The sequence below is a fragment of the Rattus norvegicus genome, chromosome 16, assembly GCF_021556685.1.
Source record: "Rattus norvegicus strain SHRSP/BbbUtx chromosome 16, alternate assembly SHRSP_T2T, whole genome shotgun sequence".
Lineage (NCBI taxonomy): Eukaryota > Metazoa > Chordata > Mammalia > Rodentia > Muridae > Rattus > Rattus norvegicus.
In genome coordinates this window covers 33,546,872-33,571,969 of record NC_141549.1, presented here as the reverse complement: position 1 = coordinate 33,571,969, position 25,098 = coordinate 33,546,872, and the positions used below count along the sequence as shown (strand labels likewise).

Below are 25,098 nucleotides of genomic sequence, written 5' to 3'. Positions count from 1 at the left end.
ATGCAGTGATCTGAAATCGGGTCCTTTATGACAACAGTATGTACTTTTTACCTCTAAGCCATTGCTTCATCTTCCAAATATATAATTTTAGAATGAAAAATTTCTATATTGTTTAACTGTCCCAGAAAAAAATGCTTCAATTCCCTTTTAATGGATAAAGAATTATGGCATATCCATAAAATTCAATAAAGAGAATGAAGAATATAAGAATGAATTTGACATAGATAAACTGACATTACTAGATGAATTAAGAAGAGTATATTGAAAAATTATATGTATTCATATATATGACTATGAAGCGATTCATACCTGAAACTTATCTATTTTAACACATGCCAGAATTTTCTATATATAACTAATCTCTTGCAATTAATTACATCCTTTTAACTGAAGAAACAGATAATTACTAAGCTTCTGAAACAAAAAAAATTGTGAGAGAACTAGAATTTGAAAGTCATGACACTTGTTCTGATAATTTGATGTTGTGCCAAGCAAAGGAACTGGGTTTAAATAGGACTCGCTGCAGGTCTTCCTGCAGCTTGGCTGACACAGACATTAAATGTAATGTAAAATTAATCAAAGCAAGATTCACTCTATTATAGTCTGAGCTAAAATGAAGAAACTATCTATAAAAGGTCCTAAACTGTAAAGAAATATTAAAGAATAAAATTTTCCTTTAAATATGTGAAAATATTTTACTTTTAGTTTTCTGGGAAACGTTTTACTCCGAGTAACAGTTTGTGGATAAAACAGACCCTCATCCAATAACCTATGTGGTACCCCTGAAAACTGTATCAATGAATTGCATATATGGGAGGCAAATTTAAAAGCAATGCTTTTTAGTATAGAAAGCCCTCCATCTTTATTATTATTGAAAGCCAATATCTTAGCCATCATAAAGCTGCACTGAAGTCTCTGAGCTAATTATCTTTTGATGCTCTTAAGTTAATTTCAATCTTGCCCGTTTCCACCACAAAGAAGCAAAATAAGAGTTATGGAACTTCAAAAAGACATCTGGTATGGAAATATCAGATTCAAATGTTGTCATTATCAGTAACAATTAGGAAATGAGCATAAAGACCCTCAGAAAAGTATGAATGGAGAAAAATGAAGAAAACACAATTTTCTTTTGGATGCAACAGCTGTTTTATAGCATATTAATTCATGTGTTTAGAAGATACACACATGTAACATCCATTCTATTATCTGACTATGGTTAAGCACTGTGCCATGTTGAATATAAAATATTGTAGGAAACATGATCAGTTTCACTGGAGTCTGTAGAGGGACAATATAATTTTAAATAATATTATTTTGGCTAAATAGTAAATAGAAATCGTTAAAACACTGGAATGTTGAAAAGAACAGTTTGATCTTGTGCACAGACAAAGAAAATAAAACAGTAGGGATGAATTATGTGATGTTCATTCAGTAATTTTTCAGAGGAATAAAAACAACATAGGTAAGAATTAAAGAAATATATGGCTTTATAAATGGAAAAATACAAATGAGGAAATATTTGCAAGAGAACCTTGTAAACCATCTACAGGAAACAGCTTCAGAATCAGTAGACATGGGAGGAAAGAGGGAGTGGGTAGGTGGGTGGGAGAGCACCCTCATAGAAGCAGGGGAGAGAGGATGGGATGGGGGCATTTCCAGAGGGGAAAGTGGGAAAAGGGATTCCATTTGAAATGTAAATAAAGAAAATATCCAATAAAATAAAATAAAAACAACAAACAAAATTTGAGGTGGAACTAATTTAAAAACTTGTAGGCAATAGGAAATAAAGTTAAAACACAGGCATAATCCCAACGATTTCTCTTTTTTTAACCTTAAAAAGTAACAGCTTTATTTGTGAAGATGGAGTCATCTCAAATACCAAGTGCAACCGTTTCCTGATCAGGTCTCAGAACTCTACTCTATACCAGATGAGTACCCCACTTGAAAACCATGGTGCAGTGTTGCCTTTTAACACCCCAGTATCTAGTGATCTAGTCTGTTTCTTTTGGGTAGTGACGTAGGCATCTCAGGTCTCTCCTGAACGGCTTGCACATCGCTTCAGTGCAAGGCATGCATAGGGCTCTTCTATTAGAGCCTTTAGTGTTTTATTCTTCAAATTCTAACAGAAACCAGGAAACTGGCAAAGGGAGGTATTTAGAGAAATTAAGAATCAGCAAATTAAAGCCTCAAATCTAAGTGAACTCTATGGCTGAAATAGCAGGTTGAATGATTTTTTTTTAAGGAAGCACTGTGCATTTTCATGCTCTAATAAAAAAGTTAGAACAAAGTCTAACAAAACCATTTTTTTAACAGTTTAGCTCTGGCTGGACTGGAACTTTCTATGTAGAGCAAGCTGGTCCTGAACTCAAGAGATCTATCTGCCTTTGCCTTCCAAGTGCTGTCCCACATTGCCTGATCTAACAAAGTGTACTGTTTAGGCAAAACCTCCAAGCTATTTCTCTCAAATGATTGCCAGCCAAACAAAATCAAAAACAAAGGGTACAAACCAATAGCCTGCATTCGACAACAACGGGAAAGAATTTCTGTATACTACATGTGGCACAGATGCATCCTGGGTCACCTACCTTTGGCAAATGGTTGGTTTTGCTTTCAGCTGATTGTCAAGAACGGGAAAAGTGGCTGCTTGTACCTGAGGGTTTCAGACACAGCAGCAATACCATAGCTACTATAGAAATAGACAGTGGCAACCTGGGTCAATGATGGGTGTGTATGAAAACACCACCGAAGTACATACTGAATGCACACTAGAAACACACACAGTTCCAAGACGATTATAACACATGGAAGGCTGTCCCCAAAGGGTTCACAACTGCAACACAGGATAGACATTACAATGCACAGGGTTAGGCACTGCAAACAAAACATTCATATATGAAAACATAGTATGTAGAAAACACAAAATCACTGAGGACTTTTAGGTAAGGTTTTCGGAAAACCCAGGAATTCACTTGATATTACAAAATGGTCCATATCACCCAAAAATGTCTTTTGATTGGACAGCAAAATAATATTTGGTAGAAGCTAAGAGAGCATAAGACTTCAAAAACATATCAAAACCATATTGTCATCTCAAAGCTGTATTATCATCTCAAGGAAATTTTTTTGGAACCAAACACATTACCCAGTAAGACAGTTTGTAAGGTTACAGATTCTGCGAATTTGAGCGTGACCCAAAAGTCAGTTACAAGTCAAAGTAAAAGAAAGTCTTCTGTGAACCATGCGCCTTTTAACTCTTCAAAAAAAAAAAAGTAGAAAGATTAATTTGTTATCAGCTTGTGTTGAGTTTGTTTCTGAAAGGAACGATGATATTATGTTGATTTCTGTGGAAAATCCTAATTTGACAACTCCAATTACATCAGATCCAACAGAAATTAGAAAAAAATACATCAAGAAATGTCAGCAATTCCCCTAATGCCAGGACTGAAGTTGCGCCTGTAGAGAAGAAAGTTGATTTTGTTATTGACTTGACAAGAGAAGGCCTGTCCAACTACAGCATAGAAAGTCCATCCTTCACCATGAAGTTAACTTCGAAAGCTGTTTTAAGATCAAAAGAAATAGTCAAGAGACAACTTAGTCTAGGTATAAAGACTTGGCTCAACAACTAATATGATTTGGTATGATATTGGCCCACGGAACCATGGCGCATATATATATATATATATATATATATATATATATATATATATATATATATATATCCAACTGACCCTTATATGACATAATACAAAATTTTCTAATGTTGATGAAGAAAATTTTCTTTTCACTTGCTAGTATGTTTTTTAGGTTGTGAGCAAGGCTTTTTTTTATTTAAAGACTTATTTATTAGGCAGTGGATCTCATTACAGATGGTTGTGAGCCACCGTGTGGTTGCCAGGAATTGAACTTAGGACCTCTGGGAAAGCAGCCAGTTTGCTTGCCCACTGAGCCATCTCTCCAGCTTGTAAATGAGACATTTTATGAATATAAGTTTTGATTACTTGTGTGCATGTGCTGTAGCACCTCACACACGCTAGGCAAGCACCCCATCACTGAGCTACACGCTCAGTAGTATTTTTCAATCATCATAACTTCACATAGTTTTCAAGTATGTTGAACTGAGAGATGCAATTAATAACCTTTCTTTTTTGAACTGTTTTTATATTTCACCAAGTGGTTGTTCCATTTAAGATTGGGAATGTTCTCAAGATTTTAATTATTCAACTGCTAGTTATTTCTCTCAGATCATGAAGCAGTGAGGAAATCTCTATATTTCTTTTCTGAAAGTAAAGATGAGAAAAAGTTCATTCAAGTAGTAAATATACTGGAGGACTTTCCACACATAAGAATTCCTAGCTTCCTCCAGCAAATGGTACCCTAAACCTGAGGGTTTCTGCAGGATAGCATATGAGTAATTGTAATAACCATTTTGCCACAACGGTTGGGGAGCCACAACAGTTTTTGCTGCTTGGGAGCAAGATTAGAGATGGAAATTTTAATGCTGAAAGGATGCTTGGAGTTTTAGTTTACAGTCTATTTGCTGTTCAGTGTTGTAGTTTATGGATCAATATATTTTACCATAGTGCACTATGCAGATTTATTGGCCAATTTCATAAAATGATGCACACCAGATGGTTACTTTTTAATGTGAATGTAATTTCATGATATGTGGGTCATAAAAAGTACCATAAAACCAGACTAATGAGGCAACTTTAGTTGGTTACCATATTCACGGCTAAGCACCTGTCCAATCAGTAGATTGATAAAAATTCATTGAAATATTTGTTTGCTTCTATGTTCCCCTTATGTAAAAAAAAAAAAAAACAATCACAAAGAATCTCTTGAAGGTTGACCTGAATGGTGCAAATTGCAGAAAGCAAGATCTTTGTCCTTTGAAAGATGTATTCTTTTTTATCTTTGAATACTAATAGTTCATCTCCATCATTAAGAAAAAGAAAAACAAACTAAGAAAGAATAACATAGGACACAAGCATAAACCCAGTGTCAACTTATACTTTGTAGATGGTATTTTTCTTTCTTTTTGCTTTACTTTTTATTTCTGATGAAGTACAGAGTAAAATGAAAATGATTGTTTGCGTATGATTCATAAAATGCAGGAAGCCATATAACACACTTACTTCAACATTGTGTTGAATTATGGAGAGCATAGAGATATCCAATTGAAATTTGATTTCTTCTACATGCTGACCAGCAGTTGAATGAGGACCATTTGTTGAAAATTCTATCTTTTTTTCTACTGGATGGTTTTAGCTACTTTGTACAAAGATCAAGTGACCATAAGTGTGTGGGTTCATTTCTAGGTCTTCAATTCTATACCACTTATCTACCTGCCTGTCTTTGTACCAAAACCATACAGTTTTTTTTACCATGATTGTTCTGTAATACAGCTTGAGGTCAAGGATGGTGATTCCCCAAGAAGTTATTTTATTGTTGAGGAGAATTTTTGCTATCCTGGGATTTTGTTATTCCAAATGAATTTGCAAATTGCCCTTTCTCACTCCATGAAGGATTGGGTTGGAATTTTGATGGAGATTGCATTGAATCTCTAGATCGTTTCTGGCAAGATGGCCATTTTTACAGTATTAATCTTGCCAATCCACGAGCATGAGAGATGTTCCATCTTCTGAGATCTTCAATTTCTTTCTTCAGAGACTTGAAGTTCTTATCATACAGATCTTTCACTTGCTTGGTCACACTGAGGTATTTTATATTATTTGTGACTATTATGAAGGATGTTGTTTCCCTAATTTCCTTTTCAGTCTGTTTATCCTTTGAGTAGAGGAAGGCTACTGATTTGTTTGAGTTAATGTTATACCCAGGCACTATGCTGAAGTTGTTTATCAGGTTTAGTAGTTCTCTGGTGGAACTTTAGGGATCACTTATGTATACTAAATATCATCTGAAAATAGTTATATTTTCACTTCTTCCTTTCCCATTTGTATCTCTTTGGTCTCCTTTTTTGTCTGATTGGTCTGGCTAGGACTTTGAGTACTATTTAGAATAATGTAGGGAGAGAGTGGGCAGCCTTGCAGTTCCTGATTCAAGTGGGATTGCTTCAAATTTCTCTCCATTTAGTTTGATGTTGGCTACTGGTTTGCTGTATATTGCTTTTACTATATTAAGGTATGGACCTTGAATTCCTGATCTTTCCAAGACACTTAACCTGAAGGGGTGTTGAATTTTGTCAAACGCCTTTTCAGCATCCAATAAGATGATCGTGTGTTTTTTTTTCTTTGAGTTTGTTTATATAGTATATTGCACTGATGGTTTAAAACAGTTTCTTTCAGTTTTTCACTAAATTTGTTAATATAATATGGTTTGACTTCTTACACACTTCAGTGGTGTTTTATAGGTCCTTCTCCATTGATCATCGATCATCAAGAAATAGAAATGATTTATGAAGTTTACAGAGATTTCAGTAAGAACATACAGTTTGTATCAATGCAGATGGTTTAACTCGACATCAACAAACAGTAATGGTTATCTAGTACCTTGTCTTTCTATACAACAGAAATTCATTATAAGAGTGGCTAGTGAAGACACAATATTAGTTTGTTCCATTAAGTGACATCATACTTTAATAAATGTTGTACTACTTCAACAGTATTTTATTTAATAAGCCTAATTTTTGCCATTAAAATTATATATATTACATATTTAGGAATGGCTAAATGTTTGTGTGGGTAATGGCAGTGGCCTCCATATGGATGACTAGATTTCAGTTGCTAAAGCCCACATGGTTGAATAGAATTGACTCTTTCATGCTGTCTCCTGACTTCCATATACATGTCATAGTGCATACACTGAAATGTACATATGTACATACATACACACATACATATATACATTCATACATACACGTGGATGCACATTCACAAAATTAAAAATAAATGCAATTCAAGGTTTTAAACCCACATTCATGGGAAGCCTGCTTTTTTCAAAAAGGGAATTGAAAGAAAATTGGGCCTGGAGGAAAAGAGAGGTGAGTAGAAGAGAATGGAATGAGAGGAGGGAGGGAAAACTGTAGCTGGATGTAATATATTAGAGAAGACTAAACAGAGAAACAAATCAATAAATAAATCAAGCATCTTCTTTGGCATGCTGTAGTTTGAATTTTTCATCATATCTGAAAATATGTCTATCTCCACAATATGTATATATGAGTTGTTTATTGATTTTTGTAAAGTAAATTATGCTTTTAAAATCTAAGAACAATGTTTTGTAGAAATACATATTTATTTTGAAAGTCATCTATAGAAACTCAGAAATATTTCTAAAACTGTATATGAATAATAACAGTTTCTTCTTGATATTATTAGTAGAAGAGTATAAAATATTGATTTGAAATGAAATTTGAAACACTTCACCAATAATGTCTATCAGTAAGCCAATTGAACAAAATATTAATTTATTAGAAATATATGCATATACATATATGGATAATAACGGAATACAGTATATGATTTTCTAGTAAAGTGGTAATAGAAAGTCATAAAAATGAAATTCTATGTCAATGTAAGGGCTAATAAGTTTGGCCAACTGAGGGGAATTTTACCAGTCTAAGTTGGCACAGTGATTCAATAAAAGAACTGCCTCCCCTGGTTTTATCTGATCCATGCACATCAACTTATTATCAATGTCTTACATTATTGGGAATCAAAATTAAATTCTACTCCCTATTAACTGTAAGTAGGGTTGGCTTAGGCTACTCTGCAAACTACTCATCAAATGCATGCACATGGCATAATTCTTGCTTGAAGACGGGTGGGACAAGAGAAGAAAATCTAAGTGGGAAGAAGCCCATAAGTGTTATATTGGTTATAAATGAAAATGCATGTGACCATGAGCAAGATGCCATTAACATGTCAGTATGAGTTACATCACAGTGATGAAATATATTGCTCATAAAGGTGAATCATTGAGCAGAGATGACATTGGGCGGGTTATGCCAAGATTCAAATTCATGTGTCCAATTGTAAAAATTTTGAGGAACAAATTGAGATGATTCTTTTTTAAAAGGGTATTTAAGCCTTTAAAAATGTACATGCGGCATCCATAGTACTTCATCTTCAAAATCTAAGTGTTAGATGGGAAAAAAGAAATATGGAATCTCAGTTCCTTTGGATATGTGCAAGCCGATTTCAACAGTGAATGCGCATTTTACATTATGTAAAGTAGAACTTTAATGTATCTGAGAACAGATGCATTTACCAACATAATGTGTTATCTTTGCCTGAATACTTTATTCATGTATGTTTTGGCGATGAGCAATAAGATAGTAAAAACTTACCAAACTTATGCAAAATAAGTAATAGTACGAAATAACAGAAGGTCAAATATAAAAAGCAAACACTATGAGATTCTCTAGAAAGGATGCTTATTAGTCAGAATGAACAACACATATTGTTCAGAGAGACAGAGAGAGAGAGAGAGAGAGAGAGAGAGAGAGAGAGAGAGAGAGAGATTCAAAGTATGAAACATTCACCCTTTCTTGTAGGGGGACTTGCTCATAGAATGCAATTACATGCATGCTTCAAATTCAAGCGTCCATATATTAAAACAGAAAGAAGAAAGAACACAGAAAATCCTTAATATTCTTTATGTCTTTAGAATTGTGGACGGAGTATGAAATATGAAGTTAATGATATTGAAAGAGAGAATGTGTTAACTGAAGTCAAATTGATTTCCAGATAGTAATGTTAAAATCAGATTACTCTCACTAAATCTTGGGCTACAATAAAAGTTATTCCTACTAGGAAAGCCTACTTTCATGCTATAATAATGGAGGAGAGAACTAGATACAAGCAGTAGAAAATTGCATACGATGCCATCTAAATATTAGAACAATGTGAAACTGCTTCATGGAACTAAAAGTTGATTTTTTATTTTAGAAATAACTTGAATGGAAATCTAAATACATGTGGAACTTCTGATGCCACCGAAGTCCTTAGGTTACAGACAATGTGTTCAATGTGCATGTTCATTATCACAAATATTTACAATGTAATGTCTTTAGTCTTTAGAATTGAGTATCCTAACAAAAGCCAACAATTGGGTAATATGTTTTAACTTGAAGAAATTGGCATAAATATAAATCAAGTGCCCTTTTCTAGGAACCTATTTAAAGGAGTTCAAGCATGAGCATCAAATAGTAATCAGGATGAGCTTATATTGTGATTCACAGGTAACTTGAAACAGTCAAGATGAGATCTTAATTTCCTTAACATTGATCCGTCTTTATGTCTACCCATCTGTCAATCCATCCATCCATCCATCCATCCATCCATCCATCCATCCATCTACTCATCATTCACTCACTCACTTAACTAAAATTTAATTTAAGTCACTGTATATTTAACTGATATTTTATTTGGCTTGAATGAAAGTGGCATATAGATTATATTTGTTTAGCTTTTACAACAAATCCAAAATTACACCGATTTTATATTATTTTATTGAAACTAATAATTATTGAATAAACTAGGTGTATGTTTTCTATAATACCATAGTGTAGTAAAACTTTCAAAAAAGATCCTGGGCTGTTACCCAGATATGCTTGCTTATCTGAACTTGGGGAAGTGCATTCACTTGTAGAGTAAATTTAACTGAGCAATATGGCTGCTCTGCCATGAGATCACATCAAAGACCACACACCTTCAATTCCTTGGATGGAATACAGACAGACCCACCCTTAGTATACACTTTTAATCCCAAACAATGAAGATACAGTTTGGAAGGTTCAGAAGGCAGCAGGCATGCTTAAAAATAATGTCTAATTGAGGGGAAGACAGAGTGATGAATCAGAGAAAGATTTGAGTAAATGAGTCAGAGACAGGATATGCCAAATTCACAGGAGAACAGCACAGGAAACAGAGACTACCTAAAAACAGTGCAGAGAGGGAGAGGGAGAGGGAGAGGGAGCGGTTGAGAGAGGAGATGATGGAGGAGATGGAGGAGACAGAGCAGGAGACAGAGATGGAGCAGAGGGTTAGATCAGTTCAATTCAGTTCAGTGCAAGTCAGTTGGGAATCAAAGCAGTGATTACAGTTCAGGGGACTGGAGTACATTGGTGAGGTCAAGCAGAAGAGTGCAGATCAGAAGAGGTGGCTGAAGCCAGTGAATAAGAAGGAACCTGAAGGTGCTCACTTTGGCAGCACATATACTAAAATTGGAACGATACAGAGAAGATTAGAGTGGTCCTTGAACAAGGATGCTACACAAATTCATGAAGCATTTCATAATTTTATGAACCAAATGGATTTAACAGATATGTATAGAACATTCTATCCTAAAACAAAAGGATGCACCTTCTTCTCACCACCTCATGGTACTTTCTCCAAAATTGACCATATAATCGGTCATAATACAGACCTCAACAGATACAGAAAGTTAGAAATAATTCCATGCGTCCTATCAGACCACCACGGGCTAAAGCTGGTCTTCAACAACAATAAGGGGAGAATGCCCACATATACGTGGAAATTGAACAATGCTCTACACAAAGATAACCTGGTCAAGGAAGAAAAAATGAAAAAAGAAATTAAAGACTTCTTAGAACATAATGAAAATGAAGGTACAACATACCCAAACATATGGGACACAATGAAAGCTGTGCTAAGAGGAAAACACATAGCTCTGAATGTCTGCAGAAAGAAACAGGAGAGAGCATATATCAGCAGCTTGACAGCACACCTAAAAGCTCTAGAACAAAAAGAAGCAAATACACCCAGGAGGAGTAGAAGGCAGGAAATAATCAAACTCAGAGCTGAAATCAATCAAGTAGAAACAAAAAGGAAATACAAAGATTCAACAGAACCAAAAGTTAGTTCTTTGAGAAGATAAACAAGATAGATAAACCATTAGCCAGACTAAAGAGAGGACACAGAGAGTGTGTGCAAATTAACAAAGTCAGAAATGAAAAGGGAGACATAACTACAGAATCAGAGGAAATTCAAAAAATCATCAGGTCCTAATACAAAAGCCTATATTCAACAAAACTTGAAAATCTGCAGGAGATGGACAATTTCCTAGACAGATACAAGGTACCAAAGTTAAATCAGGAACAGATAAACCAGTTAAACAACCCCATAACTCCTAAGGAAATAGAAGCAGTCATTAAAGGTCTCCCAACGAAAAAGAGCCAAGGAGTAGATGGGTTCAGTGCAGAATTCTATCAGATCTTCATAGAAGACCTCATACCAATACTATCCAAACTATTCCACAAAATTGAAACAGATGGAGCACTACCGAATTCCTTCTATGAAGCCACAATTACTTTTATACCTAAACCACTCAAAGACCTAAGAAAGAAAGAGAACTTCAGGCCAATTTCCCTTATAAATATCGATGTAATAATACTCAATAAAATTCTGGCAAACCGAATCGAAGAGCACATCAAAACAATCATCTGTCATGGTCAAGTAGGCTTCATTCCAGGGATGCAGGGATGGTTTAACATATGGAAAACCATCAACGTAATCCACTATATAAACAAACTGAAAGAAAAAAAAAACACATGATAATTTCATTAGATGCTGAGAAAGCATTTGATAAAATTCAACACCCCTTCATGATAAAAGTCCTGGAAGGAATAGGAATTCAAGGCCCATACCTAAACATAGTAAAAGCCATATACAGCAAACCAGTAGCTAACATTAAACTAAATGGAGAGAAACTTGAAGCAATCCCACTAAAATCAGGGACTAGACAAGGCTGCCCACTCTCTCCCTATTTATTCAATATAGTTCTTGAAGTTCTAGCCAGGGCAATCAGACAACAAAAGGAGATCAAAGGGGTACAGATTGGAAAAGAAGAAGTCAAAATATCACTATTTGCAGATGATATGATAGTATATTTAAGTGATCCCAAAAGTTCTACTAAACCTGATAAACACCTTCAGCAAAGTGGCTGGGTATAAAATTAACTCAAATAAATCAGTAGCCTTCCTCTACACAAAAGAGAAACAAGCCAAAAAAGAAATTAGGGAAATGACATCCTTCATAATAGTCCCAAATAATATAAAATACCTCGGTGTGACTGTAACCAAGCAAGTGAAAGATCTGTATGATAAGAACTTCAAGACTCTAAAGAAAGAAATTGAAGATCTCAGAAGATGGAAAGATCTCCCATGCTCATGGATTGGCAGGATTAATATAGTAAAAATGGCCATTTTACGAAAAGCAATCTACAGACTCAAAGCAATCCCCATCAAAATACCAATCCAATTTTTCAGAGAGTTAGACAGGACAATTTGCAAATTCATCTGGAATAACAAAAAACCCATAGCTAAAACTATCCTCAAAAAAAAAAAAAAAAAAAAAGGCATGCACCACCAAGTCTGGCAGAGTCCATGCTTCTCCAGTATGTCTTTAAAGGTTTTTTGGGGTTGGGGATTTAGCTCAGTGGTAGAGTGCTTGCATAGGAAGCGCAAGGCACTGGGTTTGGTCCCCAGCTCCAAAAAAAAAAAAGGGACTTCCGGGGCAATTAGTATCCCTGAACTCAAGCAGTATTACAGAGCAATAGTGATAAAAACTGCATGGTATTGGTACACAGACAGACAGATCGACCAGTGGAATAGAATTGAAGACCCAGAAATGAACCCACACACCTATGGTTACTTGATATTTAAAAAAGGAGCCAAAACCATATAATGGAAAAAAGATAGCATTTTCAGCAAATGGTTCTGGTTAAACTGGAGGTCAGCATATAGAAGAATGTAGCTTGATCCATGCTTATCATCCTGCTGTAGAAAGCTTAATTCCAGTGGATCAAGGACCTCCACATCAAACCAGATAAACTCAAACTAATAGAAGAAAATGTGGGGAAGCATCTTGAACACATGAGCACTGGAGAGAATTTTCTGAACAGAACACCAATGGCTTATGCTCTAAGATCAAAAATCGAAAAATGGGACATCATAAAACTACAAACCTTTTGTAAAGCAAAAGACACTGTCATTAGGACAAAACTCAGTGAACAGATTGGGAAAAGATCTTTACAAATCCTATAACTGATAGAGGGCTTTTATCCAAAATGTACAAAGAACTCAAGATGTTAGACTGCAGGGAGACAAATAACCCTATTAAAAATGGGGTTCAGAGGTAAACAAAGAATTCACAGCTGAGGAATGCCTAATGGCTGAGAAACACCTAAAGAAATGTTCAACATCTTTAGTCATAAGGAAAATGCAAATCAAAACATCCCTGAGATTTCACCTCACACCAGTGAGAATCGCTAAGATCAAAAACTCAGATGACAGCAGATGCTGGCGAGGATGTGGAGAAAGAGGAACATTCCTCCATTGTTGGTGGGATTGCAGATTGGTACAACCATTCTGAAAATCAATCTGGAGGTTCCTCAGAAAATTGGACATTGAACTACCTGAGGACCCAGCTGTACCTCTCTTGGGCATATACCCAAAAATGCCCCAACATATAACAAAGACACATGCTCCAGCAAGTTCATAGCAGCCTTATTTATAATAGCTAGAAGCTGGAAAGAACTCAGATGCCCTTCAAGAGTGGAATGGATGCAGAAAATGTTGTACATCTACACAATGGAGTATTACTCAACTATCAAAAACAATGACTTTATGAAATTCATAGGCAAATGTATGGAATTGGAAAATATCATCCTGAGTGAGGTAATAAAATCACAGAAAAACACACATGGTATGCACTCATTGATAAGTGGATATTAGCCCAAACACTCGAATTACCCTAGATGCACAGAACACATGAAACTCAAGAAGGATAACCAAAATGTGAATGCTTCACTCCTTATTTTAAAGGTGAACAAGAATACCCTTCGGAGGGAATAGGGAGGCAAAGAATAGAACAGTGGCAGAAGGAACTCCCATTCAGATCCTGCCCCACATGCGGCCCATACATATACAGCCACCAAACTAGATAAGATGGATGAAGCAAAGAAGTGCAGGCTAAGAGGAACTGGATGTAGATCTCTCCTGAGAGACACAGCCAGAATACAGCAAATAGATAGGCGAATGCCATCATCAAACCACTGAACTGAGAATGGGACCCCTGTTGAAGGAATCAGAGGAAGGACTCAAAGAACATGAAGGGGCTTGAGACCCCATATAAACAACAATGTCAACCAACCAGAGCTTCCAGGGACTAAGCCACTACCCAAAGACTATACATGGACTGACCCGGGGCTCCAACTGCATAGGTAGCAATGAATAGCCTAGTAAGAGCACCAGTGGAAGGGGAAGCCCTTGTTTCTGCCAAGACTGAACCCCCAGTGAACGTGATTGTTGGGGGGAGGGGGGTAATTGGGGGAGGATGGTAATTGGGGGAGGATGGGGATGGGAACACCCATAGAGAAGTGGAGGGGCAGGGGTTAGGGGGATATTGACCTGGAAACCGGGAAGTGTAATAACAATCGAAATGTAAATAAGAAATATACAACTTCAGCAAAGTGGCTGGGTATAAAATTAACTCAAATAAATCAGTAGCTTTCCTCTACACAAAAGAGAAACAAGCCGAGAAAGAAATTAGGGAAACGACAACCTTCATAATAGACCCAAATAATATAAAGTACCTCGGTGTGACTTTAACTAAGCAAGTAAAAGATTTGTACAATAAGAACTTCAAGACTCTGAAGAAAGAAATTGAAGAAGACCTCAGAAGATGGAAAGATCTCCCATGCTCATGGATTGGCAGGATTAATATAGTAAAAATGGCCATTTTACCAAAAGCGATCTACAGATTCAATGCAATTCCCATCAAAATATCAGTCCAATTCTTCAAAGAGCTAGACAGAACAATTTGCAAATTCATCTGGAATAACAAAAAACCCAGGATAGCTAAAACTATCCTCAACAATAAAAGGACTTCAGGGGGAATCACTATCCTTGAACTCAAGCAGTATTACAGAGCAATAGTGATAAAAACTGTGTGGTATTGGTACAGAGACAGACAGATAGACCAATGGAACAGAATTGAAGACCCAGAAATGAACCCACACACCTATGGGCACTTGATTTTTGACAAAGGAGCCAAAACCATCCAATGGAAAAAAGATAGCATTTTCAACCAATGGTGCTGGCTCAACTGGAGGTCAGCAGAATGCAGATCGATCCATGCTTATCACCCTGTACAAAGCTTAGGTCCAAGTGGATCAAGGACCTCCACATCAAACCAGATACACTCAAACTAATGGAAGAAAAACTAGGGAAGCATCTGGAACACATGGGCACTGGAAAAAATTTCCTGAACAAAACACCAATGGCTTATGCTCTAAGATCAAGAATCAACAAATGGGATCTCATAAAACTGCAAAGCTTCTGTAAGGCAAAGGACACTGTGGTTAGGACAAAACGGAAACCAACAGATTGGGAAAAGAGCTTTACCAATCCTACAACAGATAGAGGCCTTATATCCAAAATATACAAAGAACTCAAGAAGTTAGACCGCAGGGAGACAAATAACCCTATTAAAAAATAGGGTTCAGAGCTAAACAAAATATTCACAGCTGAGGAATGCCGAATGGCTGAGAAACACCTAAAGAAATGTTCAACATCTTTAGTCATAAGGGAAATGCAAATCAAAACATCCCTGAGATTTCACCTCACACCAGTGAGAATGGCTAAGATCAAAAACTCAGATGACAGCAGATGCTGGCGAGGATGTGGAGAAAGAGGAACACTCCTCCATTGTTGGTGGGATTGCAGACTGGTACAACCACTCTGGAAATCAGTCTGGAGTTTCCTCAGAAAATTGGACATTGAACTGCCTGAGGATCTAGCTATACCTCTCTTGGGCATACCCACAAGATGCCCCAACATATAAAAAAGACACGTGCTCCACTATGTTCATCGCAGCCTTATTTATAATAGCCAGAAGCTGGAAAGAACCCAGATGCCCTTCAACAGAGGAATGGATACAGAAAATGTGGTACATCTACACAATGGAATATTACTCAGCTATCAAAAACAATGACTTTATGAAATTCGTAGGCAAATGGTTGGAACTGGAAAATATCATCCTAAGTGAGGTAACCCAATCACAGAAAAACACACGTGGCATGCACTCATTGATAAGTGGCTATTAGCCCAAATGCTTGAATTACCCTAGATGCCTAGAACAAATGAAACTCAAGACGGATGATCAAAATGTGAATGCTTCACTCCTTCTTTAAAAGGGGAATAAGAATACCCGTGGCAGGGAATAGAGAGGCAAAGATTAAAACAGACACAGAAGGAACACCCATTCAGAGCCTGCCCCACATGTGGCCCACACATATATAGCCATCCAATTAGACAAGATAGATGAAGCAAAGAAGTGCAGGCCGACAGGAGCCGGATGTAGATCGCTCCTGAGAGACACAGCCAGAATACAACAAATACAGAGGCGAATGCCAGCAGCAAACCACTGAACTGAGAATAGGACTCCCATTGAAGGAATCAGAGAAAGAACTGGAAGAGCTTGAAGGGGCTCGAGACCCCATATGTACAACAATGCCAAGCAACCAGAGCTTCCAGGGACTAAGCCACTACCTAAAGACTATACATGGACTGACCGTGGACTCTGACCTCATAGGTAGCAATGAATATCCTAGTAAGAGCACCAGTGGAAGGGGAAGCCCTGGGTCCTGCTAAGACTGAACCCCCAGTGAACTAGATGTTGTGGGGAGGGCAGCAAGGGGGGAGGATGGGGAGGGGAACACCCATAAAGAAGGGGAGGGGGAGGGATTAGGGGGATGTTTGCCCGGAAACCGGGAAAGGGAATAACCCTCGAAATGTATATAAGAAATACTCAAGTTAATAAAAAAAAAAAAAAAAGAAGGTGTAAGTCCTGCGTGACCCTGTGGAGCGGTTCAGGCAATATAACAATTGCAAAAAAAAAAAAAAAAAAAAAAAAAAGAAATACTCAAGTTAATAAAGATGAAAAAAAAAAGAAGGAACCTGAAGGGTAGAACAAATTTCCAGAGTTAGTTTGAGTATAAGCAGAGCAATGCAGTGAAAACCAGAAAAGCCAAATTGAATGAATCAGCTTGGTGAGGGGTTTGAGCGAGAATAGCTTTAGTTGAACCAGTCAGCCAGAGTTCAGAAAGAATGATAAAAAGTGGAGTTATTTAGCTTTGAGCCTCAAAGACAAAAATTACATTTGTTGAATCAAAGCTACTTTTACATTGACTGTACATTTTAATCTTACTTAATTATACAGTAATATCTTTTATCTTTTTAACCTATCAGAAAGACATATGCTATGAAGTGAAAGACTGACAGAATAAAATAATGTACTGACTCAGGTAACTCAGACTCAGAAAAATACATACAACATAATCCTTTTTATTTAAATATTCTAGCCAGGAATTTTAAGATCTGGTATATTTTAAGAAAATAGAAAATTGATGGTTGGAGGTTATTTGGAAAAAGGGTATTTTATGTTACTTTTTAGCATTATAATATTTGAAACGACTAAGAAATACTAATTCTTGAAAAAAATCAAGAGCCATACAATACAAAAACCCACACAACAGGCCTAAGAACCCTCTTTTTCAGTTCTTGGTCAGGGGGGTCAAAAAATCCAATATCTGATATCTAATATCCAATTAAGTCCTGTCAATACCTTTGGTTGTCTCACAGAATTTGAAGTTATCCCCCTATTGCTAAAGATAGAATACACTTCAGAAAGGACTTGTAGGAATAAAGTTGGAACTAATGTAGAAGCCATCTCTCTGAGGACTAGCTTTGTAATAAATATCCAGAGGTGTTGTGCACAATATAAGCAGAGGAAGGCAACTCAAAGTTCTATCCACCTGTGACCCCTATATGGTACAAGAATGTCCGGTTTGACAAAGATATTCCCAAAGGTGGAATAGTGGCCTGTGTATCTGCGTGGCAACCAACCCAACTGCTGTCTAATTGGATTTAAGACTTGCTAAAATAATTACTAAACCCAGCCATGGGACTCACAGAAAAACCTATTACTATCACTGTTTTAAACCAGTACAACTTCTCAATACATCCTAAATATTTATCTTTAGGTACACAGACAAGGATCATTCTTACTCCTGAGCACTGAAACTTTCTTATGCAGCAAACGGAGAACAATACAGATAGTTACAACTGATGAAAATGCAGAGAACTGGTCATCAATAAAAAGCTGCAGGAAAAGATAGAGGAGAAGGAAAAGAGATATAATATAGATACAGTACACATATATGAAATAATTTATATGTATCCTTCTATAAAGTTTGAATTTGTGTATAGTGTGAATAGTAATCAAGTTACTCTTTAAGTATGAACAAAAACAAACTAGACAACAGGGGAAGCCAAAGACACTGTCAAAGTCAAGAGACAAAGATGCGAGTCCAACAAAGTGGAAGTTGGCAACTTGAACTGCAGCCTGGGATAGAAAATTAGCTTTTGGTAGGAACACAGAAATTTGAATGAAATAGTAGCTTCACTTAATATAAAAGTAAGATTAACCACAACAGTAATTAATAGTAGTAGTAGTAGTAGTAGTAGAAGAAGAAGAAGAAGAAGAAGAAGAAGAAGAAGAAGAAGAAGAAGAAGAAGAAGAAGAAGAAGAAGAAGAAAACAACATTTAGGAGATTAGCTGTAAATGATTTTCATCAGAGGCCAGGGTCTCTTATGAATTACTATAGGAAACCAAATATAAACTTAATATTATGAGACAAACCAGAGGACAAAATGGAGTATAAAAGGAAAAGACATGGGCTTAAAAGGACAGGGTTAAAATGACAACATGGATAGACGGAATTTGACTAACCCCCATCTCTAGATGAAGAACTCCAGGAGGAGATAGTTGGAGGAGAAGAGAAGAAATGATGTAATGCCTCCTCTGGGATTATTGTAATTACTCAGTTGTAAGGGAAGTGTTAGAACAAAGCTCTGAAAAATATTTAGATGAAGTGGGCATCAATTTCATAGAGATTTTAAGCTGTAGGAAACTTGTTTTAAAAGCTTATAATTTTTTAACAGGATAAAACACACTCAGGGGGAGAATCTGGCAAGCCCCAAAGGTCTTTACTATCTTTAAGTGTTTTCCTCCTACTTGATCTTATTTGAAGGATTCAGGGGTATGCTGTTGCTTTCCAGTTCTTTCCTGTTCTGTTAGTGCTTCGGGGAGTAGAAGTCACACAGAAGGCTCATCAAGACATTAAAGCAAGACTGCTGCTACTTAAAACACATTATCCCAAGACACACAGCCATCCCTGCTTGTGAAAAAGCACTTAAACACGCAACACAAAGCACACGTATAGGCTTGCTCCTAGTCTCAGACTCCTAAGTACTGGAATCGGCACTGCCATTCCACGTGGTTCGCAGCATGCTTTCTTTATACAGAGAACAGAATGAAGGTTTCTATAGCTGGCTGTTTTTAATTACTGTGTTTATGCAGCACATTTTATTTCAAAAGAGTTTTAAGAGGCTGGGAAAATGGCTCACCAGTCGACAGAGAGCATCCTGCTGCCTCGAAGGACCTCTGCATTCATGTCCCCGCACCTATGTCACGTGGCTAACCTCCATCTCTAACTCATTCTTCAAGGTATCCAACATCCTCTTCTGGCTTCTGAGGATACCCACACACATGTGGCACACACGCATAAAGACACATGCATAAGTATGAAGAAAAAATAAACAATATTATCAAGTTTATATCCTCAATGGAAGGTATACCTTTAACAATGACTATAGATAGAAGCTGCAACAATGTGAAAAAAACAGATTACTTGCCAGCCTAGTCTCAGGAAATATGGTTTCCACTAATGAGCAACACAGGAAAGAGACTTTCTGTTATAATTTGTATATCCCCATGAACTGATAGTGAAAATCAATCTTACTTTATTATTTAGAGGTATGACAAAGTTAGTTTCAAGGATTATGTCATAAGGGCTCGGTTTTCAAGAGAAAATTAGTTCCTTGCATTAAGGCATGACAGAATGAATGGCTCAATGGACCAATGAGTTAATTGCAACAGTGCAGTTATTATAAAAGCCACGTTTGGCTATTAGTTGTGTGTGGTGTCTTACTCTACATCATGCCTCTTCAAAGAGATGCTACCTACAAGAACACCTTCACCAACTTTGCAGTCCCATCATCCTGCACTTACAACTTCCTGAACTGTAAGTTTATTGCATCTTTGTGCATTACCGAGTACATCGTAAAATGCATAGCAACAGAAAATAGACTTGGATTCCAAAGTAATTAAGTCAATTGTATTAGTCAGGGTTTAATTGCTGTGAAGAGACACTGTGACCAAGGCAACTCTTATAAAGGACAGCTCTAATGTGGTTGGCTTATAATTTCAGAGGTTCAGGCCATTATCATCATGGTAAGAAACATGGCAGCACCCAGGCAGACATAGTGCTGGCAAAGAATCTGTGAGTTCTGCATCTTGATCCAAAGGCAGCCAGGAAGAGACTCTTTGGCACGCAGCTGGAAGAAGGCACTGGATCACACTGGGCAGACTGGAGCATATATATGAGACCTCAAAATCCTGCCTCCACTGCTGTATGTTTCCTCTAAAGAGATGATATCTCCAGTAGGGCCATTTCTGATGGGCCAAGCGTATTTAAACCACCATATCAATGAACCCCATTCTTATATTTCTTTAGTTTCTTCCTGTTTATAGATTTTTAATTGACAATAGGAATGATATAAATCTATATTGTATGACAATACCCTTTTCACTTGTTTTAGGAAATTAATACATGTATAAAACAATACATATCTTAATTGCTCCTCCCCTACTCCTATGCCTTCCCCTTATCTCCCTAACACAGACCTTTCCAGCTTCATGTTTTCTAGTATGTCTGTGTGTTTTGATAAATCACTGAATCCAGATAATGCTGCCCAGGTATGATTCTTTAAAATACCTCATGGCACAGTTTATGTTAAGCAGTCACTACAACAATTAACATGATGTGTAGTGAAATAATTTTAAAACAATTAGCAGTTTTCAAATATGTAGTCCGTTGTTAGTAAGTACATTTCTACAACAGATCTTTTGAACTCATGCCATTTATTTTGTCTTCTTATTCATTCTTTTTACATTTCTACCTCTTTATTTTGTGAGCATGCATGTGTGCACGTGTGTGTGTGTGTGTGTGTGTGTGTAAATGCATGTCCCATAGAGTACATGTGGAGGTCAGAGGTCAGCTTGTGGGAGTTGCTTCTCTTTTGCCATCTTGTGGAATGGAACACAGGTTATCAGGCTCATTGACATTCACCTTTATCCACTGTGCCATCTTGTTGACCTATTTTGTATTCTTCACCCAAACTTCTGGGGCTTTCTATGACTTCACCCTCGATGCTTTATGGATATAAGAATAAGCATATAAAATTAAAAATCTAGATACTAATGATTACTTTAAAGTATTATCCCTGGAGTGTTCTCTAATATTACCGTCTTGTTTCCCTGGGTTTTTACTGTTTTTTATAAATGACATTTCATTTAGAGACAGGCTTGACTCAAGCATTGATCCTCCTGTCTATACCTCTTCAGTGTTGAGAATACGAGGACATATTCCCACTCGTCCAACAGGTTTTTATTATTAAAGTACTTTTCAGGTGGAGATAAACTATTCTATCTCCTTAATAGTCTCTTCAAAGTTTCCATATTGGTTGATGAATTTTCTCTACACACATTTCAGAATTTCTGTTTTCTTTTTCTAAGAGTCCTCACTAAAGTCACTCTAATAGATTCCAGAAAGTTTCCACTGCATTAGGTTTCCACACCTCCCTTGCAATGCTCCCCAACTCCAGTTGCTTCTCCCAGAACTCTCTTCCTCCACCCCACTTGATCACTTCTGCTTCCATCCCCATCCGCCTCAAGTAGACCTGCAAAATTTCTCTGTTTTCCTATCTCTGAGGGGTTCCTGTGATGTCCCTGCCACTCAGAGCCCTCCTCTATTCCTACCTTCTCTGGGTCTGTGGATTGTAACATGATTATCATTTACCTAGTAACAAATATTCACTTAGAAGTGAATACATACCATACTTGTCTTTCTGGGTCTGGCTTACCTATTCAGGATGAATTTTATTTTAGTTGCATCCATTTGCGGGCAAATCTCAGAATGTCATATTGTTAACAGCTGAGTAATACTCCAGCATGTATTTACCACATTTTGACCCATTCTTTGGTTTAGAGACATCTAGTTTGCTTTCAGTTTCTGACAATTATGAATAAAGCCACAATGAACATAGCTGAGCAAGTGTCATTGTGATAGGATAGAGCATCCTTTGGGTATATGCCCAGCAGTGGGATATCTGCATCTTGAGGTGATTTAGTCCCAATTTTCTGAGGAACAGCCATTTTGATTTCCACAGTGAATGTACAAGTTTGCACTCCCACCAGCAATGAAGGAGTGTTGCCCTTGTTCCACATCCTTGCCAGCATAAGCTGTCATTTTTTCTTTATTGATCTTAGCTATTCTGACAGACATAAGGTGGAATTTCAAAGTAGTTTTTGATTTACCTTTCTCTGATAGGTAAAGGTATTGAACTTTTTAAAAGTGTTTCTCAGCAATTTGAGTTTCTTCTTTATATCCATTTTTAAATTGAATTATTTGCTTTTTGATATATAGTTTCTTGATTTCTTTATATATTTTGTAATTTAGCCTTCTGTCAGATGATTAGTTGGTAAAATATTTTCCCGTTCTGTAACCTGCCATTTTGTCCTTTTGATGGTGTCCTATGACTTATAGAATGTTTTCAGTTTGATGAGGTCCCAACTATTAATTGTTTATCTTAGTACCTGTGTGATTGGTGTTCTATCCAGCAAGTTGTCTTCCGTGCCAGTGCTTTCAAAATTATTTTCTATTTTCTCTTCTACATAAGTTCAGTGCATCTGGTTTTATGTTGACATCTTTGAACCAATTGGAATTTTGTTTGTGCCTGGTAATAGATAAGGGATCTCTTTGCATTCTTCTACATACAGACATCCAGTTTGACCAGTATAATTTGTTGAAGATGCTTTCTTATTTTCCCATGTGTACCCCTGACTTATTTGAGCAAAAGGAATAAGTCATACCAGACATAAATTCACAACAGTTTCTGATGTGTACTCTTTTATTACACATTAATTCTTGGGAATTTAGAAATCCAATTAAATATATCAGCATGATTATTTCTTACAGAAGCCTCGGAATTGCCCACACATGGTAATATTCTGAATCAACATGTTGTTTTCATCTGTCTGTTCCTAGTCTTCTCATATGAAGATACCAATCACACTGAATCAGGAAACATCCAGACAGTATTATTTTGCAAATGCATCTTTCTATTGACCCCTACCTCCGAATGTAATTGTAGTCTGTAGTAAGATAAATCCTTCAATGTATTAGTTTGGACAAAGAACATTGCACACAAAACTAGATTTAAATCTGTGATTCCAGAGCTCAAGGTAGTTCTCTTTGTACATCAAAGAACTTAAATGGTATTTTGTCCATCAGTGATACATGTGTAGTTTGCCTTGGGTGTGGTACCCCTATATCTCATGTGATGTTTAGCCCAAATTACAAGCTGCTTTTCAAACTGTTCCTCCTTTTACCAATGATTATTAATCTTCATGTATTGGAAGCCTGCAGCTGAGTTCTTGCTAGAAGGATATGGCAAAATGAGGAATAATCAACTTAGAGGCATCAACAGAATTGTTCAATATCTTTATCCTTTTGTCTGCTGCTACACCAGCAAAGATTTTAATTACTAGAATTTCCTAATTAAAAAAAACTGAGACTAAACAGTGGTACTAAGGCACTGAAATAGAAGAACTTATGTTATAATACTCAGGTTTAGCCTTACTAATGACAGAGAGAGAGTAGTCACAGAATACTTTAAGGAAAAAATAAATCACCACAGAAATCACAAAATATAACTAGCTAGACTATCATACAGAAACCAAGAATCGGTGAAACCATGTAAGTTTGTTTTATCCAAGGGCTGGTTAGAATGCATGACTTTGTCTCATTTATGCAAAAGTGGTTGTATACAATATGTCCTTGAGAATTCTTTGGTTTACAAAGTCTTATTTTGTTCTTAGCATTGAGAAATAAAAATAAAATCATGGCTATTGAAAAAATTAACAACGTCCCTATTTTAAAATAACTTAAGATTCATTTAAATTTGAATTGACCTAAGAGAATCAAATACCTTTCTGCTCACTTAAAAACCCTTGATTCACAATAATTTGTTTCCTAAACTGCATTACCCCAATTCTCAATTTCCTGGCATCTTTAAACACACAGCATTATTTTGTTATTATTTCTGAGACTTCCATGATTTTTGCTTTTAATCTCAAAAGCCATTTTTCATATTGTTTGGGTTGGTTATTGTATATATTGTTCCTTGAAAGATGCAGTGCATGTATTTGAAATTATGACATGCAGGAGAAAAATGTATACAGTGATTTTTGCTCTTACACAGAGACAAAAAACTAGCTCCATCAGACTAAAATGTAAATTACCATGGAGAATAAAAGCTCCTTTAGAGATGCCAATAAAGAATGAAAATTTCTCTCATCACTGTGGAATAGAAAGTGAATTCAAAGAACTTAGGAGAAAGTTATGAAAAAGATCTTATAGCAATTTCTAGTTGTGATTGGATATTTTATTGCTAGAACAAAACTTAATATAGGTAAGATTGCATTTCTTTGGAATAAATATGAGCATGACATTTTGAGTTCTCATGCAAACGTATTAAAATTCTCTAATTGTTTCTTCTCAGAAAAGCCGTAATGTAATAAATATGTTAAACACAACTATTTTTACATTAAGCTAAAATTCTTACTTTTTATTGTCTGTTTTTCCATGTAGTGATTACATTGATCAAATCTTTTATGAATTTTTGTATGTTTTTTGAAAAGAAAATTTCAGAACTTTGTAGCATTGGCAATATGATACAATTTTCTATTCCATGGTTCACAAATATATCATATTTGTCTCTGTGTGTACATCATTGACAGAAGATCCATGACTTAATTCTAGAAACAGTGACTATTTTTTAATAAATGAAACAAAAATTTTAAAAAATGGCTAAATTTTCCAACATCAAAAGGACACATTTATTTTCATTTTTCTTTTTTTTTTCTTTTT

At 36.2% G+C, this 25,098-nt stretch overlaps 1 protein-coding gene and 1 non-coding gene across 1 annotated transcript; one reads left to right on the top strand and one right to left on the bottom strand.

The window, feature by feature from the left end:
• Erich1 (glutamate-rich 1) overlaps positions 1-25,098 on the bottom strand; it is a gene marked incomplete at its 5' end in the record, with an annotated part of 52,793,804 nt that overhangs the window by 50,092,394 nt on the left and 2,676,312 nt on the right.
• LOC120097652 (U6 spliceosomal RNA) lies at positions 10,157-10,263 on the top strand. The gene has a single exon (XR_015640576.1). It is a non-coding gene; the product is annotated as a U6 spliceosomal RNA (small nuclear RNA).